The following is a 17375-nucleotide window of genomic DNA, read 5'->3' as shown; positions in this document are numbered from 1 at the left end:
GTGGTTGCCACTTAGGGCTTGATTCACTAAGACAAATAGCATGCTATATCCAAGTTAACACACCTTATCAGAGATAACATGCCTTATCAAATTTAACATGCCTTATCAGAGTAGCATAGCAAGCACTACAAACTTATTCCTGCTAATAATGATGAGAGCTCCACTCGGCCTGCCCTGAGCCCCTGCGGGTTCGTAGCGCTCGCTATGCTACTCTCATAAGGCGTGTTAACTTTGATAAGTTGTGTTATCTCTGATAAGGCATGTTAACTCGGATGAGTCATGCTATTTGTCTTAGTGAATCAAGCCATTAGACTGGTGATTTTGACGCCCGTTCGACACACGCAGATTTGGGCACCGCAATAGAGTCATTTTAGAGAATCATTTCAACCTCCCTGACGATAACCCCGAGCTACACTCGGAGTAGCCGCCGTAGAGGATTTCTCTGCCCTGAAGAGGAATTTTTTGAATTAAACTTGCTTTAGCCTTTGTAGCTAGCACTTCGCTAGCTACCATTGTCCCCCAAGTCCCTCCTCTCTTTTTTGATTGCCCCTGATTGCCGCTGTTATACGTACACCCGGATCCCGTGATGGCACAGCCTCTCCAATCAGCTCCAGGCTTCGCTATGGGGAGGATCGAGATTGCGCATGACGTTGATGATGTCAGACGTCATGTCCGATCATTGCCATAGTGACGACTGAAGCTCATTGGGGAGGCTGCGGCTCTCGCGGGATCGCGACTAGGTAACTTATAGCGGCAGCGATCGGGGGGATCAGAAGGGTACGAAGGGACTTGGGGGACAATGGTAGCTAGCCTAGTGCTAGCTACAAAGGATAAAACAACTTTCATTCAAACAATCCCTCAGCCTCAGAAACTGCGTACCGCCAGGAGGGTTAATAATGCTCAATGTGTAATTACACGCCTCTGGAAAATATGTACCCAGTTTCCACTCAACAGCTGACAGGGAATGACAAAATATGATGGACTAGGCCACAGGCAACAGCATTTTATGGGCTAGGTGGCTAAGTCATATCTCCCAACTTTTTGAGATAAGAAAGGGGGACACTTAAGCCACACCCCCGTGCCATGCCCCTAACCATGCCCCCAGCATAGTCCTGTATATTACAAAGAGTATTAGAAAAATATTTTGATTTATAATTCAAACTACATGGGTCCGTTTTATCCTGGTTCATTTTCCTTCATGTTTACATTTGAAAATAAGAAATATATCAATGTAAAGGATGGGAATAAAGTTAACAGTATATAAACACATTTTTCTGTAGATAAAATACATATATTTACATAGATCAGCAGGGCCAGGCGAGGCAGAGGCGAGAGAGGCTCCAGCCTCAGGGCGCAGTGTAGGAGGGGGCGCACAACTCACTCAGCTATCATTCCCAATTGTTTTTGAAGCAGAGAGAAATAATAAAAGGGGATACATGGCAGTGACTGCAAGCCAGATAACTAGAGATTAAGGTGTTGGGGGGTCGTGGGCCCTGAGGCGCCTCTTAGTCTAATAGCAATCAGTGTGTGACGGCTAGTGGTGATCGTAATCAGCAAAATTACGATTTCGCTAAATTTCACGTACATTTTTGAAATCACGCCTATATGTAATTACGATTTGCAAACTAAATTGGTTTTGTAGTGATTCGTAATTTTGCATTAAAATCTGCGTAATTTTTGTGAAATTTCCTGTAATTTTGTGCCGAATTTGGAGGTTAATAGCAATGCCCCCATACATGCTATTGACACTAAAATTGCTACCTCTGTTAAAGGGAATAATGGGTACAAGGGGAAAAAAAGAATTTTTCTAATAGACCTTATAGTTTTTTAGAAAATCGATTTAAAAAATGTTTTTTAAAATTGGAAAAATTGACAGTTTAAAAACCATTTTCTTTGCATTTTTAAAATCAATTTCTCAAAAACTACAAAGTCTTTTTGAAAAATTATTTTTCTGACTTGTACCCAAAATTCTCCTTAACATATGCAGCAATTTTGGTAGCAATAGCATGTATGAGGGCTTTGCTATTAACTGCCAAAGTTGGCACAACATTTCGTGAAATTGTGTGAAAATTACTTGAAAAATTATGCGAAGTTATGAGATACTACTATTACATACCAAATCAATAACGATTTTTCCTGAAATTTCGCATTACGATTACGATGCAAAAATGCTAATTTCGATGCGAAATTTTGCATATGCGAAATTGCGGCCCATCACTGGTGACGGCTGGGGTGGGAAGGAAGAGGGGCGCACTTTGGTGTCTCAGCCTTGGGTGCTGGAGGACCTTGTCCCCGGCTCTGATCAGTACATGAGTCCTGAAAGAGGACAACATGGGAGGAAAGAGAGGGTCAGGGTTCCCAAAGAGGGACTGTCCCTCCAAAAGAGGGACAGTTGGGAGCTATGGCTAAATGGATAAGAAGTATCACCTTGCAAAAACAAAGGTTACCTGTAATATGATGAGATAGGTGTGTGTGTGTATGCACAGTCTCAATTGCCCATAGTACTAACTGTTCCTTTTTTTACTGTAAGGTTTAAAAAGGAACTTGACTCGTCCATCTTTTGTCTCGCTTCTCTGCCAAGCTCTTCAATGGCTGCCAATAAACCTGAAAATCAATTTTAAAATGTTTAACTCAACATTGCAGACAAAGCTCTCCGCAATGTTTTTTTCCCCATACATGTCCTCATTAGTTTTCAGATACCACTTAAACTGCAACATCTGCTCTACACTCAACCTTCTTCACCCCACATTTATATATGTGAGATTTCTCAGGAGCCTCACCACAATTCTGGAATTACCTTCCAAAACACATCCCCCGCTCTTAACCCCTTGGAACCTTTACGTGCACCTTAAAACGTACCATTTCAGACAAGCATACAATCTAACTTAGGCAATTCCCTCTGAACCTCAGGCCAAGTAGTATTTCTTGTTGAATACACTAGTATAATCTAAAAATACACTACCTCTGGATACACATCTTATGCATTACTACACCTTCTATTTCCTACCTATTCCTATAGATTGTAAGCTTGCGGTGGCAGGCTTCTCTCCCTTTTGTTTTATATTTGTCATTGTAACAATTGTCTATATTTTGTATACCCACGTTTGTTTCTTAAGTCTGGTATACACACCCAATTTTGATTGGCCAAGCATTGGCCAATTTTACCTATTCTATGTAGTATGAGAGTTTACCTACACAATCTGTTCATAGTATTCAAAATCTGTTTGCCTTCATACTATATGGAGGAGTTAAAATCGGCCAGTCATTGACCATTAAAAAATGGATGTGTGTACCAGGCAAGCATTATTAATATTAATATTAATAATATATTGCGCTGGCAGCCAGTACAACAGCACACACAAAGGAGGTAGATAGTCTGGATTAGTTGGATTAAAGGGACTCCGAGCAGTGCAGAAACTATGGAAAGATGCATATCATTTTAAAGCTCTCTTTCTCCTCTTTCCAAAGATATATAAACTACCGGCCTACGCCTTTTAGTTTTCGTTATTTTTGCGATCGAAATTGCTGCGACCGCGACTTCGATCGCAAAAATAGAGAAAACTAAAAGGCGTAGGGCGACGATTTAGGTGTCGCCAGAAAGAGGAGAAAGAGAGCTATAAAAAGATATCCATCTTTGCATAGTTATATTGTATTTCACAGGGCGACTTTTTCTCAAAGTCAGCAGCTCCATTCAGCAGAAAAAGTCGCCCTGTGTAATACAATGTAACTATGGAAAGATGGATATCATTTTAAAGCTCTCTTTCTCCTCTTTCTGGCGACACCTAAATCGTCGCCCTACGCCTTTTAGTTTTCTCTATTTTCGCGATCGAAGTCGCGGTCGCGGCAATTTCGATCGCGAAAATAGCGAAAACTAAAAGGCGTAGGGTGGTGGTTTATATATCATTGGAAAGAGGAGAAAGAGAGCTTTAACATGATATGCATCTTTCCATAGTTTCTGCACTGCTCGGAGTCCCTTTAAGCTCCGACTGACTATGTTGACTCATCTGGGCTCAATAGCAGTGGGCTCTGCCTTCGACATGGGAGACCAGGATTAGAATCCTGGCTAGGGTCATTACCTATTCAGTAAGAAGTTTTAGGGTAAGTCTTCCTAACATTGCAGCCTTAGTGGCTGCAGCTCTTGAGTGCTTTAAAGAGGAACTGTAACGACAAAACGGCCCCTGGGGGGTACTCACCTCGGGTGGGGGAAGCCTCAGGATCCTAATGAGGCTTCCCACGCCGTCCTGCGTCCCGCGGGGGTCTCGCTGTAGCCCTCCGTACAGCCGTGACGCAATATTTACCTTCCTGGCTCCTGCGCAGGCGCTCTGATGGCTCTCGGCGCCGAAGTAGGCGGAAATACCCGATCGCCGTCGGGTCTGCTCTACTGCGCAGGCGCAAGTTTCCGGCGCCTGCGCAGTAGAGCGGACCCGACGGAGATCGGGTATTTCCGTCTATTTCCGTGCCGAAAGTCGCCACAGCGCCTCCGCTGGAGCCAGCAAAGGTAAATATTGAACTGACAGTCAGCACAGTCGCCGGCTGTTCGGAGGGCTGCGGCGAGACCCCCGTGGGACAGAGGACGGCGTGGGAAGCCTCATTAGGATCCGGAGGCTTCCCCCACCCGAGGTGAGTACCCCCCAGGGGAGGTTTTTGTTGTTACAGAGTCTCTTTAAGTCCAACAGAAGAAAAGCGCTATACAAATATTAGGATTATTAATATAGGATTATTAATAGACCAGGAGCCAGTGCTACTGTGCAGTCTTCCTGCCAGATAGATAGGCAGTGTCCACTTAAATTTCTAAGTATTTTGTTTTATTTTATTTTTTTTGCAGTAGCTGTTCTGTGAGATCAAGACAGGCAGACTAGCATCACCACAAATGAGCCCCAATGAGCTTTGAGTACCTACTAACTCAATGCCCCGGCTTCCGCTTGCCGCCAGCTTGGTGCCGCCCGTTTGTTGCTCTGCCTTGGTGTTCTGCTCTGCTTGCCGCCTGCTTGTTGCTCGCTCGGTGCTCTGCCTTGTCCTGTCTACCTGTCGTTCTGTTGCCGCTTGCTGTTACTTGTTGCCCTGCTTTACTCCTGCCTGTGTGTGCCATCTGAGTCATGTCTGATGCGTGATCTGCGTGCCGGGGATGCTGTGGGCCGTCGGTTCTAAATCATGAGCTACTAATCATGAGCTGGATCGCGAACTGGCTTGCGAGCCGTTCAATGAATCAGCCGTCCTGAGCCGTCCTGAGTGCCCCGAGTGAGTGAGTTGCTCCATGAGCAGCGAGCGGCCGAGCCAGAAGAGCCAATGCTTAAAGAGCCGGAATTCCCATCACTAGACTGAGTCTCAGTCTAGTGATGGGAATTCCGGCTCTTTAAGCATCGACTCTTCTGGCTTGGCCGCTCGGCTCCCAAAGAGCCGGCTCATGTTCGGCTCCCAAACGGCTCTCTTCACTAACTACCCGGACATTTAAAAAACCTGCCAGGACGCCCCGAACAGGTCAGAAAAAGTGGACCTGTCCAGGCAAAAGAGGACGCCTGGTCACCCTATTAACTGTTGTAAATTGGGAAAACCTTGCATGACCTGTGATTTTGGAGATGCCCTAACACTTGTCCAGTCATCACAGCGTGGCCTTTATTATAGTTGCCAGGATCCTTATGGTTGCCCATTTGTCCTACACCAAATCACCTTAACCAGTAAACGACTGCTCCATGCCGATTGGCGTGAGCAGAGTGGCAGCCCCAGGACCACTCCATGCCGATTGGCGTGAATGGCATGGGTTGGAGATTGCCTGGGAACGCACGCTGATGCGCGCGCATCCCCGCTTGAATGACGAATGGAGCTCCGTCATCAGCCTCCCAGCAGTGATCGCCGCTAGGAGACTGGTAGATGGCGAAACGCTGTCTATTTACTATGTACAGCTCTGGATCTACGGCAGCGCTGTACTGGGGACAGCCATGTGACACAGCTGTCCCGCTGTGAGGCACTGCAGCAATCTGCTGTCATAGGCTGAAGCCTATGGGTGGCGGGTGGCGGGTGGCGGTTGGTGGGTGGAGGGAGGGATATTTCCATAAAAAAAGCGAAAATGTAAATAAAATAAAAAAATCAAATAAATATTTGTATAAAAAGCGAGCGATCATTGCCTACCTACAGAGAGCTGTGTTGGTGGGCAAAAGGGGGGCCTTAAAGCTGCAGTGGCCCTATTAGTAAAAAATGGCCTGGTCACTAGGGGGGTTTAAGACCGCAGTCCTCAAAAGGTTTAAGCAGACCTGAACTTATTTTCTGCTCTAAAAGACGCACAACAGCATAATAACCTTTAAAGAAAAACATTTCTTTCTTACAGATAATACAAATCCTACAATAAATCTGCACATTTACTACTTCCTGCTTTTACGGAAGCAGACATATTGTTAACATCCTGTTTTCAAATGAGCTTATCTGCCTTATCTGCCATGGTAGTCATGTGACACAGGGGGGAGATAAAATTATGACGTGTGATTAGACACAAATGAGGGGAATTAGACAGGGTAAACTCACTAAATACATAGAGGGCAAATTTCTCTTTGTTTTCCCTCCAGTGTCCTGTGCAAGAGTTAAAGTCCACTTTCAAGTTCAGGCTGTTCACCGGGTTATATAGGTTAAAGGCATAAATACACCCTATTGCATTCAAAGCAGTTTCTACAAGTTACAGTCATAGAAGATGTTAGCTTCCAAAACAGTTTCAATGCAAAAAAATTCCTTCCTTACTCTACTTGAATAGCTAGCTGCTCCCAGGTCAAACTGACGTTTCCATAGAGGTTAGGGTCCCTTCGAATAGGATGACCTCACTGTGGTGAAAGGTTCTAGTACGAAAAATGCCTTTAAGAGGCCCTGCACCCCTTCTTGCTGTGAAGCCATTCAAATGCATCCTGGTTTTAGATGCACTGCCATTTCTCCCCACTGTGTACAAAAATGTATGTTTAACTTTTCTATTGTGTAAAATACCTAGAAGGGTGTCCTCGGCCCACACTGCCCCCTTCTTCTACTTTAGTGGCTAGCTGCTCCCAGGTCAAATGGACGTTTGCATGTCACTTTCTGTTTTTTTTAAATAGATGTTAGGGTCCCTTCCAATAGGATCACCTAACTGCGGTGGAAAGGTCTAGTACCAATTTTTTTTTTCATGCAAACTGTTTTGACTGTTTAAACTTCCCCTGGACAGGAAGTTCAGTAGCCGGAGCGTGGTGGGGACGGAGCGGAGAAGAAGACAGCGGGGACTAGCGCCGGCCGGAGCAGGTAATGTATGCGGGGGGGGGGGGGGGGGGGGGGGGCGGCAGCAGAGGCAGCTCCACAGATTGTGATCAGTTTCAGGCTGAAATCGATTTACAATCTGTTTGCAGTAAAGGTGGCCATACGATCCCTCTCTGATTCGATCAGAGAGGGATCTATCTGTTTGTCGAATCTGATGGCAAATCGACCAGTGTATGGACACCTTCACAGGATTTGCCTTTTTGACCAGCATAGAAGCAGTTCACTGTGAAAGTTTTCTGGGTCTTCTGAATCTTGACTTGACTTCCACACTTTTTCTTAACTGCCACATCTTAATGACATTATGGAAATTGCGAGCTGGAAGCATTTTGCAATCTTTTTATAGCCTTCTCCGATTTTGTAGGAATCAATTAACTTCATTCTCACATCATCACAAACTTGCTCAGAAGAGCCCATGGTTGTTAAGCGGCAGCCCAAAGTTTGACTTTTCAGAGAATTTATAGAACTCTGCAGCTGTGAATATATGACAAAAGTCCTGCTGGCTGTTAAAGAGAACCCGAGGTGGGTTTGAAGAATATTATCTGCATACAGAGGCTGGATCTGCCTATACAGCCCAGCCTCTGTTGCTATCTCAAACCCCCCTAAGGTCCCCCTGCACTCTGCAATCCCTCATAAATCACAGCCACGCTGCTGACAAACAGCTTGTCAGAGCTGGCTGTGTTTATCTCTATAGTGTCAGTCTGCTGCTCTCCCCGCCTCCTGCAGAACTCCAGTCCCCGCCTGCATCCCTTCCCTCCCTGCTGATTGGAGGGAAGGGACGGGGGCAGGGACCAGAGCTATGCAGGAGGCGGGGGAGCAGCTGAGACTGACACTACAGATGTAAACACAGCCTCACAACATGGCTGTGATTTATGAGGGATTGCAGAGTTTAGGGGGACCTTAGTGGGGTTTGGGATAGCAACAGAGGCTGGGCTGTATAGGCAGATCCAGCCTCTGCATGCAGATAATATTCTTTAAACACACCTCGGGTTCTCTTTAAGGCCCGATGAGGGAATTGAGGTCAGGGACCTTGCCACCCCCCCCCCCCCCCTGCCAAAAAAGTAATTTGGGGCTATTTATAAAGAATCTGATAACAGCTTGCCAGAGCTTTGTTCTCCACTTTTTCTCTTGTGATCTTCAGTCATAAAAGCCCATATTTTAGGAAAGGGCAATCGGATTAATTACTGGGTTGATCAGTGCTGTCATTTCTGTACTGTAATTACTGTAAAGTGCTAACCTGCAGCTCCATTCACTTGAATGGAGTAATGGTTGGCCAGTCAAGGCTGTATCTTGTCACAAGATAAGGTTGCAGTGAGTGACCCATAACCTATACCTGGCTATGCTGGGGGCACTTATACCAGGCTATCTATACTGGGGGCACCTATACCAGGCTATCTATATTGGGGGCACCTAAACCAGGCTACCTATACTGGGGGTACCTATACCAGGCTACCTATACTGGGACAGAGTGGGCCTTGCCACTAGTGAGGGAAATCTCAAGGGATGTCACCTAACCCTTAGGTGATCAGCCTTGCTGTACTGTCTGTGACACTTGTTCCTCAGGTGTCTGTTAGCTGCAAGCAGTGTCTGTTGATCACCTGCTCCTCAGGAGATCATCTTGCAGCACAGTCAGTGGTCCCTGCTCCTCAGGGGTCCACTGGCTGCAGTACAGTCCGATTCCCTGCTCCTCAGGGAATCCTTGGCTGTAGTACAGTCATAATCACTCATTCCACCTGTGACCACACTTGCAGCACAGTCAGTGGTCCCTGCTCCTCAGGTGTCCACTGGCTGCAGTACTATCTGAATTCCCTGCTCCTCAGGGAATTCTTGGCTGCAGTACAGTTTGTATTCCCTGCTCCTCAGGGGATCCTAGGCGATAGCTCAGTCTTGATCATCTGCCCTTCAGGTGATCATACTCTCTAACACCGTCAGTGGTCCCTGCTTCTCAGGCCTCAGGGGTTCCTTGGCTGCAATATTAACTGGATCTCCCGCTCTTTGGGAGATAACTTCTCTAATTACTGTTGCACCAAACACAATACCACATTAGGTGTCCTGTGTCTAGCTATACTAGTATTATTGGTGATTCTGCAGATCACCACATAATCAGGTATAGCATCTGTATTATTGGTGATACTGCAGATCACCAATAATTAGAAAAATCTGTGTTGCTGACACCAATCGTTACAGTTAGGCATCAGGAATAGGGTCTCAGGGTTAGCATCAGGAAAGGGGGGGGGGGGGTTAAAGAGACACTGAAGCGAAAAAAAACTATGATATAATAAATTGGTTGTGTATTATGGATAATTACTAGAACATTAGTAGCAAAGAAAATATTCTCGTATTTTTATTTTCAGTTATAAAGTGTTTTTTATAACATTACATCATTCTCTAATATTTGCAGTTTACACACTACTCAGCATTCTAAATGATTTTACAGAGCAGGCCAGTGAACTTTTGAACTGTCTTCTGGAGAGAGAAAAAAATACAGTGACTGACAGTTGAGATAACAAGCTTCAGAAGACACAGCTCTCTGCAACTTTGAAAGTTGTGGAGCTCAATGGCTCTTTTGCATAGTTAATTGGAGTTTCTTAACTTTTCTTGTACTGGAAACAATATTAGACTTACGTCTCTGCGCCTAATGTTTTATTTCTTAGCTGTACTACACATATAAATCATTATATCATTATTATTATTTTCGCTTCAGTGTCTCATTAAGGTTAGGCATCAGAGGAGGAAAGGTTCTGTGTGAAACTGGGGTTAGGTTTAGTTGTAGTAAAATATCGGTAACATTTACCAATGTTTTTCTATCCTAATTACCACTGTAAATATTTTTTTTTCATTTTCCACCCAATTCACAATGGTATTTATCATTTAGACTTTTTTTTTACCATTTTTTTTTGCGCCTCTATTTCATGCATACCTGCCTTGAGTTCAACAAGTACACTTTCAACTGACCTCATACTCTGAAACCATTTCCAGTCATAGCAAAAATGCCTCTTTGTTGTTTTACCTATAGGCTCTGGATGAAGATAAAATAGCGGCCATTTGAAAGGGTTACTTTTTTAATTTAAACCAAATCAAGGCTAGAGTGAGAGCCAACAAAGGTTGGTGAGGAAGAAGAGTTGTTATAATACAGTATCTTACTCCTTTTGCAGGGAAGCAGGAGAAATCTGTGCACATTACGGAGAAGTTTGGTTGCCATATGCTCAATCTCATTGATTTGCAGGGGTCGGTTTGGGTGCCCGATAATTAGCTATTTCCTAACTAAATATTAGTTTCAGGGTGTGGGTTTAGGCATAGGACATGGACAAAATTGAAGCCAAAGTGGAGTATCAGTTAGACTTACATAGCCCACCTGTTTAGCATAAGCCTAAACATTTCCTGGTCAATAACGCCCTGCAATCAATCATTCTTAAGTCACAAATTAGTTGGGACTTATTTATCAACAGATTACCTTGTCCAGTATAAAATCTGATCCATAGTTAAAGCAAACCTGTGAGGTTTGCAACCTAATGTTTTTACATCAGGAGAAGGAAGCCTCTGGATCCTCTAGAGCATGCATGTCAAACCCGGCCCGTGTGCCAAATCTGGCCCTCTGAGCCATTAAATTTGGCCCAAGTGGTTTCCCACTTTGCATTATGTTTGGCTCACTCTAGACCACCAGGGAAGCTATATTGGAGGTGAAGCCCTAGAACACCAGGGAAACCATATGAAGGATATGGGGGAAATAACTAAACACTAGGAAACTGTATAGGGGAGGGTGGGGGCCTCTAGACACTAAGGAACTGTATAGGGAAGGGAGTACCACTAGGCAACAGAGAATTGTATAAGGGTTGAAGGGGGGCATCAGACAGTCACCTGGGAATTTTACAAGGGAGGAAGGAGGCCAGTAGACATTGAGGTTGGCCTGCGACTAGGTCCCAGTGTACAATTTCAGCCCACTTTCTACTACAGTTTGACACCCCTGCTCTAGAGGCTTCCCTCATTTCACTGTGCCAAGCCGTTCCAGTGCTGACACCACCGAAGATCGTGGGCACGCGGCCGCACTGCATCTGTGCAGTAGCAAGGACCTGCTTGGGCTTTGGCAGAAAAAGCTGAGCCTGATTGAGTCTGTGCTACTGCACGAAAGCAAATGGCTCACACATGCACAGTAGCACGGACAAAATCGAGCTCAGCTTTCTCCGCTGAAACTGTCTGTGCTACTGTGCATGAGTGTGCCAATGACAATCCCTTGTCAACAGTCTTTCAGGGAAGTAGCAGTTGAACGGCTCGATGTAGGACATGGGAAATTCCCTCCCGTGTTTTTTACCCTACAGGTACCCTTTAAAATAAATAATAATATTAGCAGTAATGCTGGATACAGTGCAATGTTATATGGCCATCTATTCTCCACCATTCCACCCTCATACATGTGAGCAAAACTTTATTGCCCCTCCACCTATCTGTCCAAAATAAATCCAAAATCTTTCAGCACAAAAATATACTTTTTAGAAAAATGAAAACGTAGCTTTTACTAAATTGCAATTAAAAAGGCAATTGGCCTACAAACGTACCAATAGCGGTTTCAAACAATCTGGGACGTTTGTTCTGCAAATGCTAAGCAGCAAAAGCCAGGGGTAATCCTATAGTGGATTCCCATTTGGCTAATGTAATAATGACAAACAGGTGGTTTCGTCACATGGAGATCAATGCCAGGTGCCGTAACCAGGCGCCCCATAGCAGCAATGTTATGCTGCGTGGTGCGCGTAAGGGTTGCTGGACCCCAAATTACATCTCCTTTCAAGTTGCGATTACTCGGAGGAGGAATAGTATTTAATGCTGCTGGGGAGATTTGCGGCAACAGAGGGAGCCAACATTCGGCTCTCCCGACGCACAACTCACCGGCAACAGGTACACTAGTGTCTTGCGGGGCCCTAGTGGTAACCATGTGATGCTGGCTTGAAGGCGTATCAAGTTATATAAAAGGTCAAAGCAAGCCTTATTTCAGTTTAGCCTGCAAAGATAGCCATGAGGCTATGACGCAGCTTTCTTATTTTCGTTGATTTTTGCCCTTTTCTGTATAGCGATGTCAAGCACCTTGCACTTTGTATTTACCCCTGAAGAAGCACCCGCTATGCCAAGAGAGGTGAATCATGTTGGGTTTTGGTAGAGTGATGTGTTAGTAAATAGTATAATATCTGTGCCTGGTTGAGAGGGGAGACCTGCAGTATATGTGAGCTAATATAGCTATTTATTGGTCGGCAGCAATATAATAACCCTCCTCCAAATTGTTTGAAACTGCTACTGATAAGTTCATAGGCCAATTGTCGTTTTAATAGAAATTTAGTAATACCTAAGTTTTAATTTTTCTTAAACGTTTATATTGTGCTGTTTGAATTTGATGCAGGTTTTGTGTATAATTTAGGTCTACAATCACTGGAGCAATTTATCAAAGTGATGTAATCTGCTAGAAATGCCAGCTCTTGGGACTTTACATGGTAAGCACCTGTGGACAGATGGGGAGGATTTTGTAAAATGCACATAGGGATGGTTGGAAATAGCTCATTTCCGATTGGGCGTAAATTCAGAATTCCGCCAATGCGATGTTCAGTTTTTCCAATTCTCCATTTTTCCGATTTCTGATTGCTGTATCAGAGCATGCAAAAAAATGACAAATAAAAGGAAATTGGAAAATCAGAAAACGGAAAAAACGTAATCTTGTGATTGGTCTAAAATGACTGCGGTAATACGATTTTTGCTGAAAAATTCTGCATTCTCTGATTGGTCCAATGCTTCAGAGTTCTGTGATTGCCTAAAATTACTTAGTTGTGATAAATCAGTTTTCCGCTGAACTCTGACTTACGTTTTCCGAATTCCGATCGGAAATGCAGATTTCTGATCGGAAATGTGGAAATTTCAATTCCGTGGAACAAATGAGCATCCCTATAATGTCAGCGCTGGATAAAAAAAGAGGATATCAATAAAGTAGCATTTAGATAACAAAATATGTTTGTAATAAACATCAACTCAGCGTTTTTTTTCCATTTTTTTTTATGTGTGTCAAACTTGCACTCTAACAATTACTAGAACACCGGCTAATTTTGCTGTTCCACCTTATGTTACGCGTCTGCTTGTCCTTTGAGTAACTGGATGTGGAGCGCCCTCTGCTGCTTATCCCTGTAAAACTGCCGGTAGGATGACAGACAACAAGCGGCTTGTTATAGGGTCTCTGCCATACAGGATGTGTTATTGTTACTGTCAATTAGTGTTGATAGTCATTAATGAAGCCTGTACTGACACAGGAATGGTCAGATCTGCCAGGCAGGTAGCAGCAATCTCATTGATTTCTGGAGTTTGTGACGTCTTTCATCTGTGAGGCTATATAGGTGATTCTTGCCGTAGGAAGGAAAACTTGTGTCAACCATTTCTTTCCTGGCATTTATTTCACCTCCATGATATTTCCATTACTGCCTCTATCTGTGTTTTCTGCTGTCAGGAGCTAAAGTGATAGCATGTTCTTATTTTAGTGTCTTTAAAATAACTTAAAAAGAAGACCTCTTCGTTAATGCAATATGCTTGCAACATTTATTTCACTCCTCTTTTAGGATACAGATTCGTAAATGGAGTTCGTATTGTTAGAGGGTCTTTTAAACCGGGCCCTGCTTAAAGAGACTCTGAAGCGAGAATAAATCTCGCTTCAGAGTTTATAGTTAGCAGGGGCAGAGGCGTAGCTAGGGCTTTCAGCGCCCGGGGACAAAGACTATTAATGCGCCCCCTAAGGTGAAGGCTGCGCCGTGCCAAAAAAGGGGCATGGCCACATAATAAATGTGGGCGTGGTTATGGGTGGAGCCAAATGTACAGGAAGTTAGCAGTAGTGCCCAGTATAGGTAGGTAGTGTCCCAGTATAGCTAGTATAGTGCCCAGTATAGCTAGGTAGTGCCCCAGTATAGCTAGTATAGTGCCCAGTACAGCTAGGTAGTGCCTGTAGCTAATATAGTGCCCAGTATGGGTAGGTAGTGCCCTAGTATAGCTAGTATAGTGCCCAGTATAGCTAGTATAGTGCCCAGTATGGGTAGGTAGTGCCCCAGTATGGGTAGTATAGTGCCCAGTTACAGTATAGGTAGGTAGTGCCCCAGTATAGCTAGTATAGTGCCCAGTATAGCTAGTATAGTGCCCAGTATGGGTAGGTAGTGCCCCAGTATGGGTAGTATAGTGCCCAGTTACAGTATAGGTAGGTAGTGCCCCAGTATAGCTAGTATAGTGCCCAGTATAGCTAGTATAGTGCCCAGTATGGGTAGGTAGTGCCCCAGTATGGGTAGTATAGTGCCCAGTTACAGTATAGGTAGGTAGTGCCCCAGTATAGCTAGTATAGTGCCCAGTATAGCTAGTATAGTGCCCAGTATGGGTAGGTAGTGCCCCAGTATGGGTAGTATAGTGCCCAGTTACAGTATAGGTAGGTAGTGCCCCAGTATAGCTAGTATAGTGCCCAGTATAGCTAGTTGTAGTGCCTCACACACAGTCTGTGCTGACATGTAGTGCATCACATACAAGCTATGCAGGCACTTGTAGTGCACCACACACAGGATATACTGGCACTTGTAGTGCATCACACACAGGAGATACTAGCACTTGTAGTGCATCACACACAGGATAGGATATACTGGCACTTGTAGTGCATCACACACAGGATATACTGGCACTTGTAGTGCATCACACACAGGATATACTTGCACTTAAAATGCAAGTTGCACTACAAGAGCCAGTATGTGATGAACTACAAGTGCGAGTATAGCCTGTATGTGCTCAAGTGTGAGGAACTACAAGTGCCAGAATAGCCAGTTTGTAATGCACGACAAGTGTCAGCATAGCCTGCACCTGACTTGCAGTGCTTTAGGTGAATGTTATGCTGGCACTTGAGTTTTAGGTGCTCTCTCAATGCATGCTGAGTCTTGCAATCCGCCCATTGCCCCCTCCCCCAGCTGTCACTCACACAGCCTGTTTCTCTGCATGGAGCCGACACAGTCCTGGGGGAGCCTCTCCTGGTCTGACAATCTCCTCTGCCGTGCAGTAGCCTCCCGTCCATCCTCCCCCGGAAGTCCTGGAGCTGATCTGTACCGTGAGCCTCCCTCCAGCAGCCGCGCCCGAGTCACCCAAGTGTGAGCGGCAGCACCAGCAAAATCGCGCTGCACACTCCGAGTTCCCATACTCCACCGGCGGGCTGTCAGGCAGGAACTGGCAGGGCCGCCATCAGAAATTTTGGGGCCGCTCACACATCATCAGGTCTGCACCCCCCCCCCCCCCCTTCCTAATGCACCAGCATTTTCTCCTAAAACAGTTAAGCAAAGTGACCCTAAAGACAATTTGCTATTAGAAAGGGTAGCATTGGATGCTGCTACAAGCAGGGAATGGATCACCCGAACCTAATAATATATATATATATATATATATATATTAAGCCCTCAGCATAGTGGTGCAGTCAGTGCTTAGAGCTCTCACCCTTGCAGTCAGTGCTGGGTCCCCGATTCGAATTTCAGCCAGGGCACTATATCTATGTCTGTGTGGGTTTCCTCTGGGCACTCTGGTTTCCTCCCACATCCCAAAAACATACAGATAAGTTAATTGAATTAGCCCAAGACTACAATGGACACATTACTATAGTAGGTATTAAATTGTGAGCCCTTCTAAGAGACAGTTAAAGGGGAACTGAAGTAAGAGGTATACGGAGGCTGCCATATTTCCTTTTAATCAATACTAGTTGCCTGGCTGCCCTGCTGATCTATTTGGCCCCAGTAGTGTCTGAATCACACCAGAAACAAGCATGCAGCTAATCTTGTCAGCGCTGACAATAATGTCAGAAACGCCTGATCTGCTGCATGCTTGTTCAGGGGCTATGGATACCGTATTTTTCGGACTATAAGACGCACTTTTTCTCCCCCAAAAATAGGGAGAAAAAGTCCCTGCGTCTTATAGTCCAAAGGCAGGGAGTCCCCGACTTAATGATCGCCTGCCGATATGAACCGTGGACTTGCTGCGATGTCGGGGACTCCCTGCACTCCCTGGGGGCTTCCTGAACTTTCCCTGCATAAATGTAATTAGCAGCAGTGGCAGCCGCTGTCACTCACCTCATCGCTGGAGCCCGCGGTGATGAGCTTCTGGCCCCCTCCAGTCCTCGGTGTTGTCCTCTGAGTGTCCGGCGTCCTGATTGATTGCCCCTCTGTGAAGAAAACAAGCAGCGGCAGATGCAGACATCACTCACCTCACCGCTGGAGCCCGCGGTGATGAGCTTCTTGTCTCCTCCCGTCGGCGGTGTTGTCTTCCGTGTGTCCAGTGATGGATTCCCCCTCTGAAGATTACAATCAGCGGCAGCCCCGGGCAGCACATACCTCATTCTTTGAGCCCGCGCGGTCAGCCGCTCTATCACACGCCTTCATTCTAGTGCCGGTACTTCCTGGTCGCGTCTGTATGCGTCATTACAGACGCGACCGGCACTAGAGTGAAGGCGTGTGATAGAGCGGCTGACCGCGCGGGCTCAAAGGATGAGGTATGTGCTGCCCGGGGCTGCCGCTGATTGTAATCTTCAGAGGGGGAATCCATCACTGGACACACGGAAGACAACACCGCCGACGGGAGGAGACAAGAAGCTCATCACCGCGGGCTCCAGCGGTGAGGTGAGTGATGTCTGCATCTGCCGCTGCTTGTTTTCTTCACAGAGGGGCAATCAATCAGGACGCCGGACACTCAGAGGACAACACCGAGGACTGGAGGGGGCCAGAAGCTCATCACCGCGGGCTCCAGCGATGAGGTGAGTGACAGCGGCTGCCACTGCCGCTAATTACATTTATGCAGTAGGACATAAGGCGGAGGGGGACACCAGGAAGGGGTGGGGGGTAATCGAAAGGATACAGGGGGGAAATATGGAGGACATAAAGAGAGACATGTGGAGGACACAAAGAGGGGGCATATGGAGAATACACACAGTATATATTATATATAGATAGATATGCCATAAAGTGGAACATATGGAGAACACAAAGAAGGGGCATATTGATGCTATAAAGGGGGACATATGGAGAACACAAAGGGGGACATAAAGGGGACATTAGAAGGACACCAAGGGGACAGGAGGAGGGCAC

This window comes from Hyperolius riggenbachi, chromosome 9 (genome assembly GCF_040937935.1).
Source record: "Hyperolius riggenbachi isolate aHypRig1 chromosome 9, aHypRig1.pri, whole genome shotgun sequence".
NCBI classification, from domain to species: Eukaryota; Metazoa; Chordata; class Amphibia; order Anura; family Hyperoliidae; genus Hyperolius; species Hyperolius riggenbachi.
This window is presented reverse-complemented; position numbering follows the sequence as displayed.